Source organism: Paroedura picta, chromosome 7 (assembly GCF_049243985.1).
Source record: "Paroedura picta isolate Pp20150507F chromosome 7, Ppicta_v3.0, whole genome shotgun sequence".
In the NCBI taxonomy this organism is placed as follows: domain Eukaryota; kingdom Metazoa; phylum Chordata; class Lepidosauria; order Squamata; family Gekkonidae; genus Paroedura; species Paroedura picta.
The window spans coordinates 94,948,071-94,968,232 of NC_135375.1; the positions used below are offsets into that span (position 1 = coordinate 94,948,071).

The 20,162-nt window shown below is 44.7% G+C and overlaps 1 long non-coding RNA gene across 1 annotated transcript in view; it reads right to left on the reverse strand.

Moving 5' to 3' along the window:
- LOC143841314 (uncharacterized) overlaps positions 1 to 20,162 on the reverse strand; it is a 98,943-nt gene that overhangs the window by 15,610 nt on the left and 63,171 nt on the right. Inside the window, exons 3-4 of the long non-coding RNA XR_013232663.1 lie at positions 6,250 to 6,362; positions 4,231 to 4,304 (exon numbers count right to left, since the gene is read on the reverse strand). This is a non-coding gene — a long non-coding RNA (uncharacterized LOC143841314). The remainder of the gene's footprint in view (positions 1 to 4,230; positions 4,305 to 6,249; positions 6,363 to 20,162) is intronic.

Genomic DNA, 20,162 nt, shown 5'->3' on the forward strand with positions numbered 1-20,162 from the left:
CTAGAGAGAAGTGGATCAAACCGCTTATGTGCTACTCAGTTTCCCCTAGATATTCAGTTACTAAAATTTTAATGGATTCTAGGCCAGCAATCTCTTCTCTGATGTGGTATAGCCCACCATTTCTGGTTTGAGCTCTTCCTTCCTTCCCTCTTTCCTCTTATTCCTAGTTGGGATTGATTGATACTACTCAAGACTTGCAGGTCAGAGGAGCAGAGAAAGAGAGAGAGAAAGGTTCTGGGGTTCTGGGGAAAAGGTTGCGAGGGACCCCAAAGTCACTGCCATGATCAGCCCCTCCACTGGAACTAATTGAGGGGCATCCCTCGCCCTATGTGAGGCAGGTGGGAGCATTTGCCACTACCACTAAGCTGGCTGCCCAAGTCTCAGGTGGGCATAAGTGAACAACTACTGCTGAAAATGGGTAGCCCGATGTCTGAATGGGGCAGGCACATGCAGCATCAGCAGGCTTTGTTGGGTGGCAGGACCATGGGTGATTGAACCTTCTCCGGCCTGGGGCCCAGGGCAGCTGTCCCAATTGACCATTGGCTAAGAGCACTCCTGGTTATTCCCAATTCTTGCCCATTCAATGAAGAAAGGAAGATGTGTAGTATAATTCTTGCTTCCCCTAACAGCAGTTCTGTAAAAAGATGGGATTTATTCTTACCCAACCTTATCTGGGGACATCTTGCAGCCTTACCAGCCTAATAAAAGTATTTACTATATTATTTCATATGTATACAGATCTTACTTGGGCATATTCATGCGTTATAGCACATAAGCCAATTAATGCAATAAATACAAAACAGCCAAGGCCTAATCACTTCTGCTTTATTAAAGAGCACCGTATTATTTATAAATCCCTTACAGAAAAACCGTTTGCTCTTTCCTCCTCCTTTTCCCACCATGGCAAAGTTTTGGGAGAGTTTATTTGACCTTTGCATAGCGCACAGCTAATGAGGGGGGAAAAAACCCTGTTTGTTTTTTATTATAAGTTGATTTATGTAAACATGTGCGGCAAGGTAAACTCATTTTCAGATGTGTCCAGGGACATGGAAAGAAAAAGCAAACAGATTTATGCATTAAAATTTGACATTTTGAACGTATACAGGATTTTAACCACGAGGCAACCCATGGTTAAAAGACTGACCTATGCATCAAGGTGTCCCCGATTCAATCTTACCTCGGGAAACCACTCTCTAACAGAACTGCACCCTGCCAATCACACTGGGGTGTATCCCACCCCTACTCCTATCAACTGGGCAAAATATTTATTTATTAACATATAACATATTTGTAAGAGCCTCTTGTGGTGCAGAGTGTTAAGGCAGCAGACATGCAGTCTGAAAGCTCTGCCCATGAGGCTCGGAGTTCAATCCCTGCAGCCGGCTCAAGGTTGACTCAGCCTTCCATCCATCCGAGGTTGGTAAAATGGGTACCCAGCTTGCTGTGGGGTAAACGGTAATGATTGGGGAAGGCACTGGCAAACCACCCCGTATTGAGTCTGCCATGAAAACGCTAGAGGGCGTCACCCCAAGGGTCAGACATGACCCGGTGCTTGCACAGGGGATACCTTTACCATTAACATATTTGTGGGCTTCTGTTTGAAGCCTTCTTCCTACATAAGGAATCTTCTGCCAACTTGAGTGGAGGAAGACTTGCTTAAGTTGAAGTCAGTTGTTTTATCCTGGAGGAAGGCCCCTTGGAGGATGGCTGGATCCACCCCATTGATTTCCATGTACTTAGAAGGCTGAAGCTCCACCCCTGCTCTGTTAGACTTAGTCTTAACCATGCTGTGAGGAGCCCAAAGGGAGAAGGCCTTGGAATCCCTAGTGGGAGAGGGGAATCCTGAAGGAGAAGGGGGAGTGTCCTTGGAGTGTTCGAAGAGAAGAATTAACTGTTATTACTGTTATGAAACCACTGTTGTTCAACTGATATTATTCTGAATTATAATGTACTTCTGTTCTGCTATGTTCTATGTAAACCACCATGAGCCGCAAGGGAGGGTAGTATAATAAATGAATGAATGAATTCTAAGGGTAGTTAGTGGGAGTGGGCAAGTCAGAGAGGGAGACTTGGTATTAGAGAGAGACTGAGAAGAATGTTTGGTGGAAGAGAGAGGATATAGGAGACAAAACAAGGTTGCTTGTTTCAGAAAGGCAGGAGAACTGCAGCTGCCTCAACTCTCACGGTCAATATTCATTCATTCATTCATTCATTCATTCATTCATTCATTCATTCATTCATTTTTCAATTTGTTTCACACTGCTCTCAGCATGCTGGCTTGCAAGTTACAGGTTAAGACCCCACAATAAACAATAAAATATAAAACCAGACCCCAATTACTAAAATTTAGTCCCATCAATGGCGGCAGGTAAAATCAAATTCAGTTCCCACCTTTCCTGGAGTCCCAGCGGCACACAGCCTATGGACTGCTATTGGTAGTAATTTTCTGTAAAATTCATGGTGCCAGCCATGGGGAGGGGAAGAGGGGCCAGGATCTTCTGGCTCTAGCCTTGACCCAAAGCCTGGTGGAAGAGCTCCATTTTACAGGCCCTGTGGAGCTCTGACAGCTCTGACAGGGCCCTCAGCTTTTCCAGGAGCTCATTCCACCAGGCAGGGGCCAGGACCAAAAAGGCCCTGGCCCTGGTTGACATCCTGTGGGTCAGGAACCACCAGCATCTTCATACCCACAAAGCTCTGCAGGGGGTATAGGGAGATAGATGGTCCCTCACTTATGGCTACTCATGGACTTAAGGAGAGCCCAGTTCTCTGACAGAACAGATAGTTGAAGATGAATGGTTCTTAGTGAAACAAGCATACAGTGTGATTTATACGCATTATATGAAGTCACAGTCTATAACAAGATCTATGAACTTATTTCTAAACCTTTCCTTTGAACATTTCAATAAACCTTTTCCTAACAAGTTAATGTTGAGAGTCATGAACATTCCCCTCTATCCCAGAGACGATAGCATACAGTGTCCGGAGTGAGAATCTCACAAAAACATATTGAGAAACATATCTTTCCTAGATCTGGAAAAAATTACACTTGACATCTGAAAAATGGGGAAAATACTGTGGGCCTCTGTTTTAGGATGATGTTCATTCATGACCTTTGCATTCTGGCTCAATAACAGCTACCGTAATTAAAACTAAATCCCCACCAGCATCAAATCCCAACTGTCAAACTAAAAAGGTAAAAGTAAAGGTATCCCCTGTGCAAGCACTGAGTCATGTCTGACCCTTGGGGTGACGCCCTCTAGCGTTTTCATGGCAGACTCGATACAGGGTGGTTTGCCAGTGCCTTCCCCAGTCATTACCGTTTACCCCCCAGCAAGCTGGGTACTCATTTTACCGACCTCGGAAGGATGGAAGGCTGAGTCAACCTTGAGCCGGCTGCTGGGATTGAACTCCGAGCCTCATGGGCAGAGCTTTCAGACTGCATGTCTGCTGCCTTACCACTCTGCGCCACAAGAGGCTCTTAACTGTCAAACTACAAAACACTAAAATAAAAGCCATGGAAGCATGGTGGCTATAGAGTAGTAATGAATAAAATAAAAGGAGCAAACATGAAGGACATTAGACTACCCAGAATTAAGAAACCATAAGCTAAAATTACCCAAAGGTAATGACATGATAATATAGCAATAAACATTGTTAAATATTGGATAATGTTAATATTTGAAAGAGAAGTAGATGAAGTGATTATGTTAACATTTGAAGAGGAGATAACTCAGGTGTGTTATAGTTCATAGATTATTGTATTTTGTAAGGAATAATGATTCCAAAATGTATAATTTCTTCGCTCTGTTCTGTATGTGTTAGAAACAAAACAAAAATAACCCACGTGTCTTTAACTGGTAGCTGAAACCCAAAAGGGTAGGACAGATGCAAGTAAGGCGGTTGGACTGGATGGCCTGTATGGCCCCTTCCAACTCTATGATTCTTTGGAGAAATTCCATACGTTTTGGTGCCACGGTAGTTATGTCTCATGTAGTTACCCAACCTGACTTCAAAAAATAGGAACATACAGAAAATGGCATCTGAGAATGCCTCAGCACTTGGGCAGATTAATACCAGAGCCGGAAATCCTTACAAAACTACAAACCCTGGCTATAAAAGGCTTTAAAACTAAGGAGCAGACACACTGAACTGTTTTGAGAAATTGACTGGCAGCTAGTAAAATCCCCCCCCCCCCCCAGAACTTGGGAGATGTGATCCAAGTAATCTTACCAGTTAGCAGTCAAGCAGCTGCATTCTGAACCAATGGAAGATTCTGGATAGCCAGCGAAGAAGAGCATTTGAACCTAGATGAGGTCAGAAAATATACAGCTTGCTTTACCAGGAAGGGACCAAGCTGATGCACCAGTCGGTTGAGCTACAGTGTAATCCTAAATCGATGGGCTTAAACTCAGTTTATGATTGGACTATGAAGGTGCTACATGCTGCAGATGGAACTTGAACATCCATCTGCAGACACTGATCTATGCTCCTTTTACAGTGCTTGGTTAGCTGTCACAGCCTCCTTTCCAGTAATCAATATGATTACCATTGGAGAAGAAACCTCATAACTAAGAAAGATTCTGCTGAGCATTTTTGTGCAGATGCAATGGTAGCAAAGAACTGTGTTTTGAGAACATCACAGAATGCAAAAAAAAGTGCTCTAGCTTACATTCCGTTGTGGTCTTTCCTATCAAACTGTAATCGTCCCTAGTTTCTCCCTAACCCAAGGAATGGAACAAGCCATGCTAGGTGGGAAAGCATTGTGTCAACCTCCTGGTTGTTCTCCAGATTCCCAAGACTGACCAGGTTTTAGTAAGAATGACAGCCTTCATAACAGGAAACCTACCTGGCTACCACCAGGACATCATCTGAATTCATCGCCTACTCCAGCAACAAATCATCTTAGCTACTCTGTCATCCTTAGCAGAGGTTTATGTGCTGCCCTGAGTCTGGACTTCACCGGGGAATGCTATTCTATAAAAAAGGAACTGTTGGCATCCCACTGTTGACCACCAGATCACCTGACATTTGCCTGGTGCAAAAAAAAAACACTCAAACTGAGGGTAAGAATTCCACATGTGGAGGCCTAGCAGCACAGTCCCAAGCAGAGTTATACTTTTCTACCATTGATTTTACCGCAAAATGTTTTAGGGAAGACCCATAGTTGTCATCATGGCCAAGTAATGCTGAACTGCACCAAATTAAGAAAGGACGTTGTAACCCCCAAGAACTGTGTGGTTATTTTTCTGTGTAGGCAATTTTCTATGTGTCCATTTTGTATGTGCATTTATAACAGTGGTGTTTTTGGGTTGTTTTTTTTTACTATGTGCAAATTTCCTGTGTTCTTTTTTCATGTTCACTTTTTTTCCTGGTCACTAAACTCAACAATTTGGGAACATTGGGACCTGCTCTGTTTAAAGTTTAAATGTATGTGACACACTTTTGTAACCATTATAGGTATTATATCACTCCACATTGTGGAGTAAACTGTGTTATTACCATTGTGGATTATCACCATGTAGATTTGTATTTGATTTTATATTGAACATCTTGCATTTTTAAATCCCACTCTTCACAACCACCACCACCCCACATCTGGGTGTATGTGTACATCTATCAATTTATATATTCGTATACTGAAATTTCACTTATTTCCTTTAATGAAGCGGGTTCTAGCCTACACAGTTTATGCTACAATAACAGTGCAATCCTACGTGGTTGCTCTCTGTGTGAATGAAAACATAAACTGTTTTAGAATGGTTCCATTTGCACAAGATCTTCTGTGACACAACACTTTCCTTCCTACATCTTCTAGAGCCCAGGAATTGCTGGTACATTTTATCCAAATAGAGAAAAGGCTCTGGATATGCTATTTCAAACAGTGCAAGGAGAAATCTTCTGGTGAATCTAAACCAGTTGGCTTAATATGGACTAACTCAGCATAGGATTACACTGAGATGTTAGCCTTTAGAAGGATACATCTCCTCTTTATTAAGGTTCACGTAACGTATGCACATGGTCCTGAATCTGATCCATCCAAAGGAACCTAAGTCCAATATATACAAGTAGGCTTTGACATGAACCAATATGCTGTAATGGTAAATAGAGAGTCAAACTGGGACTGGGAAAACTTGGGAGTCAAATTCCTACTAAGTTCACATGGTGACTTTGGACAAGACCTTCAGTCTGAGCCTGACCTCCCTCACAGGGTTATCATGAGGATAGAACAAGAAATCCTCAAACACTAACCTGAGTTCAGAGGGCAGACAGGATAAAAATGCTCTGGATGATTGTATTCTGCAGGTCTTTGGTTCAAAGAAAATGCACATGAACACGCCAGCCATTGATGGATGCCTTGAGACCTGGAGACCGGAGAAACAACATGGCTAATTTCACTAAAAGCGACAGAGAGTCCTGAGAAAGCGCTGAACTGCCTGAAGCATCTGGCAAAGCATCCGCCAAAGCAAATAAAAAATTAACTTGAGCAAAAAGAAATCAAGGCGGTGCACTTTGCCATGCGTAGTTCAAACCTTTATCTAAACGGATGGGCCCCATAGAACTCCTGAGATTTAGTCTTTGAGGGGGGGAGCCTCATAAATGAAGCACAGCAGAGATAAAAAGCAAAGTCTGTGAATCAAAGAAGGTAGGCAGGCAGGTGACGGAGGTGCATTTCAAAGGAAGACTAGCTTTGAATCTGGTATTGTTTGGTCTTTTAAATGATTTACATTGTTTTTTGTATAGGTCTATGACCGCAAATAAACTACTATATCCTATATTCTAGCAAGACAAACATACCAGAGACCTGTAGCCAATGTTTTGGATGGTGAAATTCTCATCTCCTTAATATGCCTGAGTTTAGCGGAGCTTCCTTCCATGCAATTATGTATTAGCAGATAGGGTTGCCAGCTCTGGGCTGGAAAATACCTGGAGTCTTTGGAACGGTGGAGCTGAGAGTGGGCAGGATTTGGAGCAAGGAGGGACCTCGGAGGAGTCTAATGGTAGAGAGTCCCCCCTCCAAAGCAGCCCTTTTCTCCAGGGGAACTGATCAATGTCACCTGGAGATGAGCTATAATCCCAAGGAATCCCCAAGTCCCACCTGAAGATTAGCATTCCTTTTCTGCAGGTGAGATTGTTCACTTTTGAAGAAGAAGAAGAAGAAGAAGAAGAAGAGTTGGTTCTTATATGCCGCTTTTCCCTACCCGAAGGAGGCTCAAAGCAGCTTACAGTCGCCTTCCCATTCCTCTCCCCACAACAGACACCCTGTGGGGTGGGTGAGGCTGAGAGAGCCCTGATATCATCGCTCGGTCAGAACAGTTTTATCAGTGCCGTGGTGAGCCCAAGGTCACCCAGCTGGCTGCATGTGGGGGAGTGCAAAATCAAACCCTACATGCCAGATTAGAAGTCCGCACTCCTAACCACTACACCAAACTTGCAGCTACCTTGAGTTCCGTCTGCAAGGGAATGAAGGAGAAGCTTCTGCTGGGTCTCCAGACGGATCCACCTGTTGCTTTGACATCCCTGCTGCCTATGCAAAAGAACGATTGGCTGCTTCCCCCACAACTAGCCACCTTGAGAGAAACTGCTATAAGACCAAAGAGCGAATTGCAAATTCACCTGTGCCACTATCCACGAAGATGGGTCAGGCTTGGCTCTCACAAGAGCATCATATGCTTTTTCCCCAGTCCGAAAGGAAGTGCATGGCAGGTGAATAAAGTTATTAGTAAAATCAATGGGAACTTCTTCCAAGCAAACATCCAGTGGAGTAATCTGTCAAAAGGGGGGTCAGTATCCCTGGAAAGATGACTTATTAAGATACTTATAGCCACAAGGGCCAAACTAATATCAGTGTGTCCACAAATCTGGGTGGTTGCAGGGCCTGAAACCTGTCAGCCCAGCGTTAGCCCTGCCCAAGGCTTGCACGGTCATGGGGCAGTGTGGAGGCCATCTGGGCCAGCGCTGCCGTGAAGGTGAGTCTGGATAGGAGGTGGGAGGGTGGAGGGAATCTGTGGGGGGAGGAGGGAGGGAGAAAGGAGTCTGGATGTGTGTCTGAGGAAGGGGCGAGGGACCAGGAAGGAGGTCAGGTAATCCGGAGGTAAGGGTGGTAAGGGTAAGGGATGAAGGAGTTTGAGAGAGGGGAAGGGGTTGGGATCAGGGAGGAGGTCAGGCAAGCAAGAGGCAAGGAGGGTGAGGAGGGTGAGGGGAATGAGAGAAGGGGAGGGAGGAACCCAGGAGCCTCTGAGCAGGTATGTGTTCCACATACCTTGTGAGAGTCGGGCTGTCACTGATTTATCTTGAACCATCATGGCTGCTGATCACAGAAGGAACTGCATGCCATTCAAGAAGGATATGAAGGACATGAAGTCACCTTTTACTGAACCACACCCTTGGTCCATCAAGGTGACTACTATCTCTACTCTTATTGGCAGCAGCTCTCCAGGGTCTCAGGCTGACAGCTTTCACATCCCCTAGTAGCTGAACCTTTTGACTGGAAATCCCAGGGATTGAACCGGGAGTATTCAGCATGCCAAGCTGATGCTCTGCCACTGAGCCACAGCCCCTCCCACGACACTCAGAACTTCCCAAGTCACATCTAGAGGCTCACTAAGCCCATGGCCGGTCTATCCGTGGAGTACTTCTAGGGGCCCTCTGCCATGCCTCCCCCCCCCTCCACTGATCAAGGCTGCAGCCTCTCTCCTACCCCTTTCCCCTCTTTAAGGACACTCCAAGTGACACCCCTTTCCACTGCGGGTGGCCCCTCTGCTCCCAGTCTGGGTGCCCCCACCACAATTGTACTCGGCTAGGGCCCTGCAAATCCTTAAACTGGGTCTGCTACTATGGGCCCCACAGAGCCTTAAACCACTCCTGACTAGGCTGCAGGAGGCTTGGAAACCAGAAACAGCAGATCAAGAAAAAAGAACCTCCTCTCATGCACGTACTGTTTGCAGTGTACGCCACCATGCCGAGCATCAAAGATACTGGAACTAGGCCCAGAAACTAAATGAGAATCCAAGAAACTCCTGTAGTACTGATTTTTTTTAATGTTCCTTGTCAGTAACCTGCCTATGGCACACTGAACCAGTTTCTGAACGGTCTTCAAGGGCAGTCCTGCATCAAAGGCATTACAGTAGTGGTTGCCAAGGCTGATATGGTTGTGGCTGTCAGCCCCCGAGGCAGCAGCCGGGGAGGAGGATGAGGAGGAGTTGCGGCCCAGTATCGACTGATCCATGGACCGGTCCCGGTCTCCGGACCGGAGCTTAGGGACCACTCCTTTAGGCAACAAAAGTTAATTACTTGCCTTTATTGTGTTTTCTACTGTGTCTCATATCTCCTGTCGTCTCCCTCATACGTGTATACACATCCAGAATGCTGTAGAGATAGAAATTCTTTTGAAAGCTTAGTAGCAATATCCTGGCCTGCTTCTGGATATGATAAACATTGGAGATTTCAGAAAAGAACAGACTGGTCTCTAATAGGACTAATAACAGCCACCGTTTGTAAACCGAGAACATAAGACTGTAGATTCTGCCGATACTACTTTTAAGATGAATACAGATGCCACGTGCACATGATTAGATTGTCTAAGTTTGGGCAATGCACAGGTTCACAGCCTGTCCATAGCCTCTCTAGATTTCTCTCTCATGAAAGGACACACACAGGAACCACAGTCCTAAGTCAGTATTCTTAGATGTAAATCCCATTTAATGCAATGGGATCTACTTCCTAGTAAGTTTGCTTCATTAACTATGGACAGATAGGAGCTTCAGATCGTATGAATAGAAAAATTTAATTTCTATGTCGTCTCAAGAATGCACAAGTTCTTTCTGGCTTAAATCACGCACAGTAGCGATCCCCAACCTGTGGGCTGCGGACCACATGTGGTCCTTCGACTAATTGGAGGTGGGCCCCGAAGGACGCCTTCTCCCCCCCCCGGCCCTTTACTTCATCCCCCCCCCCGGCCCTTTACAACACACTTCGGGTGTCATTGTCTCCCATCACTCCCAGATGGGACTATCTCGTTGCAGAGAAACAAGCTCAGAGTTCCCATTGATTTGTCATTGTCATGAGTTAAAATTTCCATGAAAATAAAATGTTCCTTATGTTCATTATTGTGGCGTGTCTGTATCTTATTTTGAAGGCATGTTTAAACATTACCATAGCGATCAGAGAGCGTTAGGGCAGTGGCTGAGAGTAGAAGAGTAAACTACCCCCCCCCCACCGGGCTTCAGTAAAAGGCGTTGAGTGGTCCCTGGTGAGTGGTCCCCGGCGTTGAGTGGTCCCCAGTGATAAAAAGGTTGGGGACCACTGACGCACAGGATCACCAAACAATACAAATTAGCTTTTAAAATGAAACATCCATTTGAATAGTCGATATTTAAAAAACAAACATAATGTCTGCTCACCAGAGTCCGGCCTGCTACAGTTCTTCACAGTGTCAGTGACTCTGAATTCTTAGACAACGGATTCCTAGACTGATTTCCATTGACTTGAGGACGGATAGATGCAAGTCTTATCAATGGAAAGGCACATCTGCAACAGATCAATTCTCCTATCCTATACAATATAACATCCTGATAAGCTTGAACCGAACATGGAAAAGCTAGGACATAAGCCTGATTGCCAAGTGTAGATTAATTCGATCTATCATATTTCCAATAGCCACTTACATCTGTAAAAGTTGGACAGTGAAGAAATCAGGAAGAGAGTTGATTTGTTTGAACTCTGGTGTTGGAGAAGGCTTCAGCGGATCCCATAGACAGAAAAAGTTACAAACAAGGGAATACTAGAGAGCATAAAGCCTGATCTATCACTGGAAGGCAAAATCACGAAACTCCAGTTCAGTTACTTTGGCTACATCATATGATCCAACTCAATGGAGAGAGCAATTATGCTAGGATTAAAGGTAAAGGTAAAGGTATCCCCTGTGCAAGCACCGAGTCATGTCTGACCCTTGGGGTGATGCCCTCTAGCGTTTTCATGGCAGACTCAATACAGGGTGGTTTGCCAGTGCCTTCCCCAGTCATTACCGTTTACCCCCCAGCAAGCTGGGTACTCATTTTACCGACCTCGGAAGGATGAGTCCACCTTGAGCCGGCTGCTGGGATCGAACTCCCAACCTCATGGACAGACAGCTTCAGCTAGCATTTCTACTGCCTCATGCTAGGACTAGTCAGTAGTAAAAGGAAACCAGGCCAACAAAGAGCACAGTGGTTAGATGCAATTAAAATGGGCACCACCAAAGCATTATACAACTAAAAGAAGTGTTGCAAGATCAGAAAACGTCGTGACAGAGCACACATGGAATTGCCAAGGGTCAGACATGACTGAATCGCTAACATCACCATCATCATTCAACAGAGATCTGCATACAGGAAGGCGACCACCTATTTCTGAGTTAAGTTGCGTGTTTTGGAAAAAAATTACAGAAGCTGATCATTCTAATTGATTTTTTGTTCTGAAAATATTGTTTTTATAAGGAAGACACATTATTGCTTTCAGCTCCTAGAGTCTTCAGAGGCAACGTAGGCCAAAACTTAGAATATTAAAACAGCTGTATCCTTAATTAAAAATCACATGCAACAATGCAATAACCATACAGAAAAAAGCAAAATAGGGGAACCTAAAGAGCATTGTTTAAAAAATAGTAGCACCACGAGAGAGAGAGAGAGAGAGAGAGAGAGAGAGAGAGAGAGAGAGAGAGAGAGAGAGAGAGAGAGAGAGAGAGGAGATTGATTGATTGATGATTGATTGATTGATTGATTACAGACTAGAGGATAGAGGGCAGAGAATAAGAGAGGACGGATGGATGGGTGGATACGTGGATACGTGGATAGATAGAGCATGATAACAGTAGCAGGAAGAGGGCTATAATTGCTCATTTAATCATCTCCAAAAGCCTGAAAGGAGACAACTTGATAGTATCAAGCAAATTCCCTGATAGAGATGCTGAAATACAGAAACAGGGGTGTGTATTAGGGAGGGAAATGTGTTCAACTCCTATAGTTATTCATCAGAAACCACAAATATCTCTGGACAACTTGTTGGCTTTAAAACCCCTGAAGAGATTATGGCTGTTAACATTTAAATAGATGCCAGGTCTGTATGCCAAAGGCACAAATCACTATGCTTAAGAGTTTTGATAACTAGCATATCGATATTAGGAGGCAGACAAGTGTCAGAATAAATGCCCTTAGAAACATGCCTTGAACAACGGCCACCTTGAACGTATCTGGCATCAGGCCCTGAGCCCTAGCTGCATCTTCCCTCCACAGAGGAGGAGGAGGAGGAAGAGGAGGAAGAAGAAGAGGAGGAGGAGGAGAGGAGGAGGAGGAGGAAGAAGAAGAAGAAGCTGCTGCTTTTCTCTACCTAAACGTGTCTCAAATCGGCTTATATTCACCTTCCCTTTCCTCTCCCCACAACAGACACCCTGTGAGGTGGGTGAGGTTGAGAGAGCCCTGATATTACTGAGGAAGAAGAAGAGTTGGTTCTTATATGTCACTTTTCTCTACCCAAAGGAGTCTCAAAGCAGCTTACATTCACCTTCCCTTTCCTCTCCCCACAACAGACACCCTGTGAGGTGGGCGAGGCTGAGAGAGCCCTGATATCACTGCTCAGTCAGAACAGTTTTATCGGTGCTGTGGGAAGCCCAAGGTCACCCAGATGGCTGCATGTGGGGGAGTGAGAATCAAACCTGGCTCACCAGATGAGAAGTCCACACCCCTAACTACTACACCAAGCTGGCTCGGAAACCTGCAATGGTGCTCCTGCTGAGGAACACAATGATATAATACCCCTGGATTCTCTTGTTGTTGTTGTCTAATGGTCTTATATACTGCCCCTCCCCATGAGGGGGCCATATGCTTTGCACTCTGGTCACTACATCCGAATACTAAAAAAAACTCAAAATGTGCAATGGTTCAAAATGGTTCTGGGTGGGACCACAAATCAGTGGAAGAGCACCAGTTGTACATACAGAAGCTTCCAGGTTTCACATCCTGATGTCAATTAAAACCCCCAGATGTGCCAGGTCTCTTCCCAAGACACCTGAGAAGCCAGTCCTAGCCAAGTGAGACAAGACTGAACCTGATGGGTCAGGGGGTCAGGCTCAGTAGAAGGCAGGTTCGTGTGCATGTGTGCATGTGAATGTCTGCATGGGGACCTCACCAGCTTTTTCAAAACTGCTGGGATATGCAAGACCTGCAGCATGCATGCATGATTCAACAGCACAAAAAAGAATAATTTGCAGGGGACATCAGAGGAGATATGCATTTAGTAAGATTAGGAACTTCCCGACAGTTTCCGGATCATCTCCTCCTGTATCATGATTGGCTCATCAAAGATTTCCTGCTCCTTTGAGCATACTTCCCTCCTGCTTGCCTCCAGAACAGGAGCTGAATAGAAGAATTATGGCAGACAAACGTCACGGCTGGGAGAAGTAAAGGAGGCGGCGATGGGGAGGAGAAAAGGGAAGGTCTCAGAGGTGAGGTTATCTCCTTGGCTTTCACTAGTTGGAAGCAGAGCGGCTTGACAATTATACCTGCTTGCACCAATTCGTCCCCCCCCCACTCTCCCCTTCACCCTTTCCAATACGGGTTTAGTCCTACAGCCTAGAGAAGGTGAAGAGGAAGGGAGTCAGCCAACAGGACGAGAGGGTAAAGCACAGCCTTCAAGCTGCTTCTTCCCTTCCCAGAGCTGTTAAATAATGCACATGAGCTGCCCTTGAGTCCAAAGGAGACTGGAAGGAATTCTAATGGACACAGAGCTTCTGTTTAGAGATTCCCCCCCCCTCCTTGCCCCTGCCTGCCGGTGAAAGGAAGAATCATTCTGTCTCCTCTCTGCCTTGAAACACTTTTAAAAAGTTAAAAAGCCTCCTCTGGCAAATTGGGGAGCAGGAGACTGCAGGAAAAAAAGGGGGGGACTATTTTTGTTGCAAGGGTTTGTTTTTTGGGTGGTTTTGTGTGTGTGTGGATCAAGTTGTCAGTTAACCCAATTAAAGCTGCACAGCGCCTCAAACTTTTAAACTAGATCCAGTGACGGCCCGTTAGCAAAATGTAGAACAAGGTGGCGTAACAGCTCATTTGGCTCCATTTTGGCCCGCTTAAATGACAGGTGGTCAGAAGGCTGTGAAAATCCAGACTGAGCCAGATCATCCCATCCGGCTTTTGGACCTGCTGAATTTCTTGCCCCAACCGGTGAGCAAGCAGCATTGGACATATACTTAGGAGTAGCATTGCAATGATGGAAAGTGCCCTTATCACAGCCATCTTACAGCAACCTGATAGGGCTTGCAAGTCAAGAGACATGGCCTGCCTCTGTGTAGAAATCATGGTCTTCCTCAGTGGTCTGCCATCCAAATAATAACCAGGACCAACTATGCATAGCTTCCATATCTGACTAGACTGGGGCAGCCTGGTTAGGGCAGAATTCTTATAGAAAAAAAATTCATTGATTCCTTTTTTTCACCCAAAGGAAGGGTTTCTTCCATTCCTCTTTGAAGAGAAATCAACGCCCCCTATTGTCACTTCAGTCCTTGCAGTTCTTTTATGGGGCACACCACCCAGTGGAGCTCTAGTAGTAAGATGGGAAGGTGGGGAAGATCATTTATAGGCTGGGAGTGTGAAATTTTGCAGAAGTTTCCTTCCCTATTTCTCTGGAATAAAATTGGCATAGGCTGGGAAAAGATTACACATTCAGGAAAAGAAGAGAGGGAATGGATTTCAGGGTGAAACTGAGCAAAGAGGAAATGGCAACATTTCTCTTAAAACAACGTTTGAGTTGAGCAGAAAGGATCAGGCAGCCTGTCCTCACCTGCTAGCTTTAGGCAGCTGTGCTGCTCTGCAGGAGAACTTGATTCAAATCCAATAGTTCCTTGGAGACCAAAAAGATCCAGGGTGGTGGTTGGGGGGATCAGCTTGGAGAGTCTAAGCTCCCTCGTATCTGACAAAGGGACTCTTCAAAGCTCATTCTCCCAAAATTTTGTCAGTCTCGAATCTAGCTTTCCTCACCTGGCATCCCGCTGCTCAGATGTAACCCCCCAAGCTGCTTGGGGTTTTTAGCATTCAAAATGGGCTCAAGCCAACAAAACCTTAGGCTATCATCAATGCGCTCATCTTTAAGAAATCATGGGAAGATTTTGCATGGCAACAAACCAACCTAGCTAAATCGCTGCAAGTAAAAGAGGAAAGAATTGCTGCTATTAGTATGCCATTTGATTGGCAAAATGCACTCTCTGCTAAAAATGGGGGATTACAGTTCATTAATGACTGCTGCAACATCAATTGGTGATTTATAAAGCCAGAGGAAGATTATTTATTTAGTGCCTTTTAATCCCAATTTAACTCCAAAGAGTTCAGAGCGGCATGTGTCATTCTCCCCTGCCTCCATTTATCCTCACAAGACCTACTCAACTGCGTAGAGATTGAGAGCATATGCCGGCCCAGGGCTACCCAGCAAGCCTCAGGATAGAATGGGGATTTGAACACAGGTCTCTCAGATCCTAACGTGACATTGTAACCACTATGCCATGCTGGCTGTTATTCCTTGGTATTGCCTCAGACACAACACTTTTCATTCAAGTCAGTTCATACTCAACTGTTAAGCAACAAGTGGAAGCAGACTTGCCAACCTCCAGGCAGTGGCTGGAGATATCCAGGGGTTACAAATGATCCTGCTGCCAAGCGCAGCAGGAGGCTATTTCTTTTTTTCTTGGGGGGGGGGAGGATTGGAGACAGCAGAGGAGGGAGAAAAAAAAACAAGAGGCAAATTTCTACCCACAGAAGTTAAGGCTTATGGAGCTTCTGCAGAGAGAAATTAGGGCTTCCCCTTTAAGGCAGGGTTGCAGCCTGGGAACAAGGAACTGAAGCTTGGCCAATCAGGGCATCTCTACCATGGACTCAGCAATAAATTCGAAGAAGGCAGAGCTCCACATGCTTTCTCATGCTTTCTCAATCTGATTCTTCAAATATTGAGGGTTATATCCACTCTAGGATATTGCAGGATAAAGGAAGGGTCACTCCGGATCAATCATGCTTGTTGCAGAGGGAAAATTTAAACTGGACAAATCAAAATGGAAATCGCATTCAGTGGAGATGGCAGGGACTGAATCAACCTGGGATTGCAATAAAACCTCCGTGCAGATTCAGCCCAGGTGAGATCAGTTCACCTGGAGAAAATGGCCACTTTGGAAGATGGACTGCTTGGCATTATACCCTGTTGAAGTCCCTTCTGAGGTTCCATACCCAAAATGTCCGGGTATTTCCCAATCTAGAGCTGGCAGCTCTAAGGCGGAAGAGACATCAAGACACAAATGGGGGTAAGAATATGCCCTTGGAACAGCACCCATTTATTTATTCCTTAAACTTCACTTGCAGGTCTCCTTTCTTGACAAGTTTCTAGGCAGATTACAAAATACAGAAAACAATTCAATCATACAGCCTAAGAACCCAGTAAAGTAGCCTCAGACTAAGAGTACAGAGCACAACAGCAAGCAAACAAAACCTGCCTAAGGCAGAACGTGCCATAATGCAGAAAGTAAGTTACAAAGACAGAAGAAAATGCAGGAAAGCAATAGAAACCAATTAATCATGCAGTGTAAGATGTCCAATCACATTACAACAGAACTAGGATTACAGAAATGCAAAGCAATGCCATTGGTATCTGGTTCTTGCATGTACATCTAAGATATCTGAAGCACTCACTAAAAAAAAAAATCTAAAGGCCAGGCAAGATATCTAGACTCACCTGTGTGTTTGAATGCATATATTATACAAATGTTATCATTAGGAAGTAGTAGCTTCCCCACCGCTTGGCAATCCCCTTTCTCCCGAGAGCTGCCCTGGAATCCTTCAGAGGCACTGGATTGTGTCCTTTTAATTTGAATTGATACTCGCCGGTACAACGGATTGGGAAGAGTCATACACCGGCAATGCCATGGGGCCTTTAATTGGGTATTTTATGTCTTTGTTTTAATGTAAGGTTACCTGACTGGAGTTTGTAAATGTACAAAGATTGGAAATCTAAATAAAAACAATAGGCAAGCTTATGTAAAAAGCAAGATCATCTGAAATTAGTATTAGGACTGATACATGCTCTCTCAGAGAAAGAGAGAGAGCGCGCTAAGGACTACAGAGTTATCTCAGTATGTAGTAACTTGCACAAAGCAAGATAATGAACCACCATAAATAACAGAACCAAGTGATAATCGAAATAACCCATAACTTTTGAATGTGGGCTTATTTACCGCAAACCTTCCTAAACGCAGCTTGAATGAAAGTGTTGCAAATTTAATATGGTTAATTAGACTTAATTAAGTCTAATTATACATATGCCATATTGTGAGGGAGTTGTCTAGAAACAAGTGAGCGTTAATAACTGCAAACAGTAAAGTATAACATCGGATTCGGTGTCAAAATGCTCTTAGATGCAAAACATTTTTTAAAAAGAAAAGATAGCCACAAAGCAAAAAAAAAAAAAATGCTTGTGACTTCTGAAGTCCCAGCGTGAGAAAGCTCTGGCTCTTTCCAGCTGGCAAATATATACAAACTCCTCTTCTATGTTTTCCCTTTCATCCATTTTATATCTAGGAATTGTAACTTAATTCTAGCAAACAATCCCCAAAAGGTACACCTGAGGCTGAGCACACTGGAGCATTTCAAGAACAACAAATTAAAGAATAGCAAGTTGCCCTGAGTCCCAAGTACCTTACTTATGGAGGAGGCTGCCTGTTGCAGCTCAGTATGAGTTCCTGCTCAGAACTTCCTTCCTTTCAGTCAGCCTTTGGTGAGGATAATTTTAAGCATTCAAGCACTCCCAAATAAAAGAACCACTTTCAGAGAACTCTGTTGCAGCTCTGCTTGAGTCATTGTTCTAGTGTTTGCTTGTTTTCTAAGATCCTAAGGGACAAGTGAGGCATGGCCCAGGAAATATCATGTGATTCTTCAAAAAATCTCCAAAGAAGCCAAGCCATGTTAGCACTATTATTCTGAATGAAGGGGGATTTAATCCCCCTGAAATTACTGTTTGTCCCTCTAAGGAAAAACATAGAGGCATCGTATGTCTACCCATATCTGTTCTCTCAGCCAAACGCCATTTCATTTATAGCAGGAGAACTGTGTTGGGAAAGATTTTAACCTGGGTTTCACACCACTGTGGCAGAAATCCAGATATCCTTTCCCCTTTGGCTGCTTTTAGCCTTGTTAGGGAAAAAAAGGCTGGAAATCATGGCATAGATTTCGTGGATCACATCTACTTGGGTTCTTATTGGTCCTGAGGTTAAAGGCCCATGTTCTCTCTAAACACATAAGATGAAAGGCCCAAGTCTCTCCAAAAACATTAGAAATCAGACAGCAACAGCATTGAGGTGCTGTTTCATCCCCCCCCTCACCCCCATGCTATTTTCTTCATCTAAATGTCCCCCAGCTATAACAAGCTTCCCTCCACCCCCAATGTCGCACAAGTCTAGCATGATATAGGCCTCTCTGGCCAATGCCATTTTGGGCTGTATCAACAGGGGGCATCACATCAAAATCACAAGATGTCATAGTCCCACTGTATACGGCACTGGTCAGACCACACCTGGAGTACTGTGTGCAGTTCTGGAGGCCTCACTGCAAGAAGGACGTAGATAAAATTGAAAAAGTACAGAGGAGAGCGACAAGGATGATCTGGGGCCAAGGGACCAAGCCCTATGAAGATAGGTTGAGGGACTTGGGAATGTTCAGCCTGGAGAAAAGGAGGTTGAGAGGGGACATGATAGCCCTCTTTAAGAATTTGAAAGGTTGTCACTTGCAGGAGGGCAGGATGCTGTTTCCATTGGGTGCAGAGGACAGGATGCACAGTAATGGGTTTAAACTACAAGTACAACGATATAGGCTAGATATCAGGAAAAGAATTTTCACAGTCAGAGTAGTTCAGCAGTGGAATAGGCTGCCTAAGGAGGTGGTGAGCTCCCCCTCACTGGCAGTCTTCAAGCAAAGGTTGGATACACACTTTTCTTGGATGCTTTAGGAAGCTTTGGGCTGATCCTGCGTTGAGCAGGGGGTTGGACTAGATGGCCTGTATGGCCCCTTCCAACTCTATGATTCTATGATTCTAAAGGTCTAAAGGCTGGGACATGATCCAGAAATGTCTGTTTGGTTGATATGCTTCATTTCTAGTCTCCATTTCTCACTAAGACTCAAGGCGGATTACAACTAAAAACAATGCCGTAAACGAGAGAATAATACGAATAACAAACAATTACTCCATAATAAATGTTTACAAAATGAGAGCATTTTGCACTAGAAAATCAATATAATACAGACTGGAACGAAGGAGCTAAAAGGACTGGAGGGCACTGCAATACAGTAGACAGCATAATGCAGCTGGGTTAAAATTAGAAGACAATGCAAAAAAAAAAAAAAAACCCAGCAGCAGCATCCCACATAAAATGGGAAGGGTGCTTCTGACAACGTGCTGGGCTGCTGATTGGCCCCCACCCTGCACATCTCACCCGCGTTCTCGACAGCTGCAGAGGGGCCTCCGCATCCTCTACCATGTTCTAGTCACTCCCACAGTGAGAGCTGGATGGGGAGAAGCGCCAGCTTCTAGCCCACTTTTAAAGCAGGTGTCGCATATAATAAATTGAAGACTGCTGTAAATTCCACCAATATTATACAATAATGATTAAGTGCTGCCAAGTCACAAACAAGGTTTCAAGGCAAGAGAGGAGAAGAGGTAGTTTGTCATTTCCTTTCCCTGCGTGGCCATTCTGGTCTTCCTTGGTGGGCTCCCATCCAAATACCAACCACAACCAACACTGCTTAACTTCAGAGTTCTCACAAGCCAGTCTGGGCTATTCAATATTAACCACAACCTTAAAGGTAAAGGTATCACCTGTGCAAGCACTGGGTCATGGCTGACCCTTGGGGTGACACCCTCTAGCGTTTTCTTGGCAGACTCACTACAGGGTGGTTTGCCAGTGCCTTCCCCAGTCATTACCGTTTACCCCCCAGCAAGCTGGGTACTCATTTTACCGACCTCGGAAGGATGGAAGGCTGAGTCAACCTTGAGCCGGCTGCTGGGATCGAACCCCCAGCCTCATGGGCAGAGCTTCAGACTGCATGTCTGCTGCCTTACCACTCTGCGCCACAAGAGGCTCTAACCACAACCTTATTGACTTTATAAAA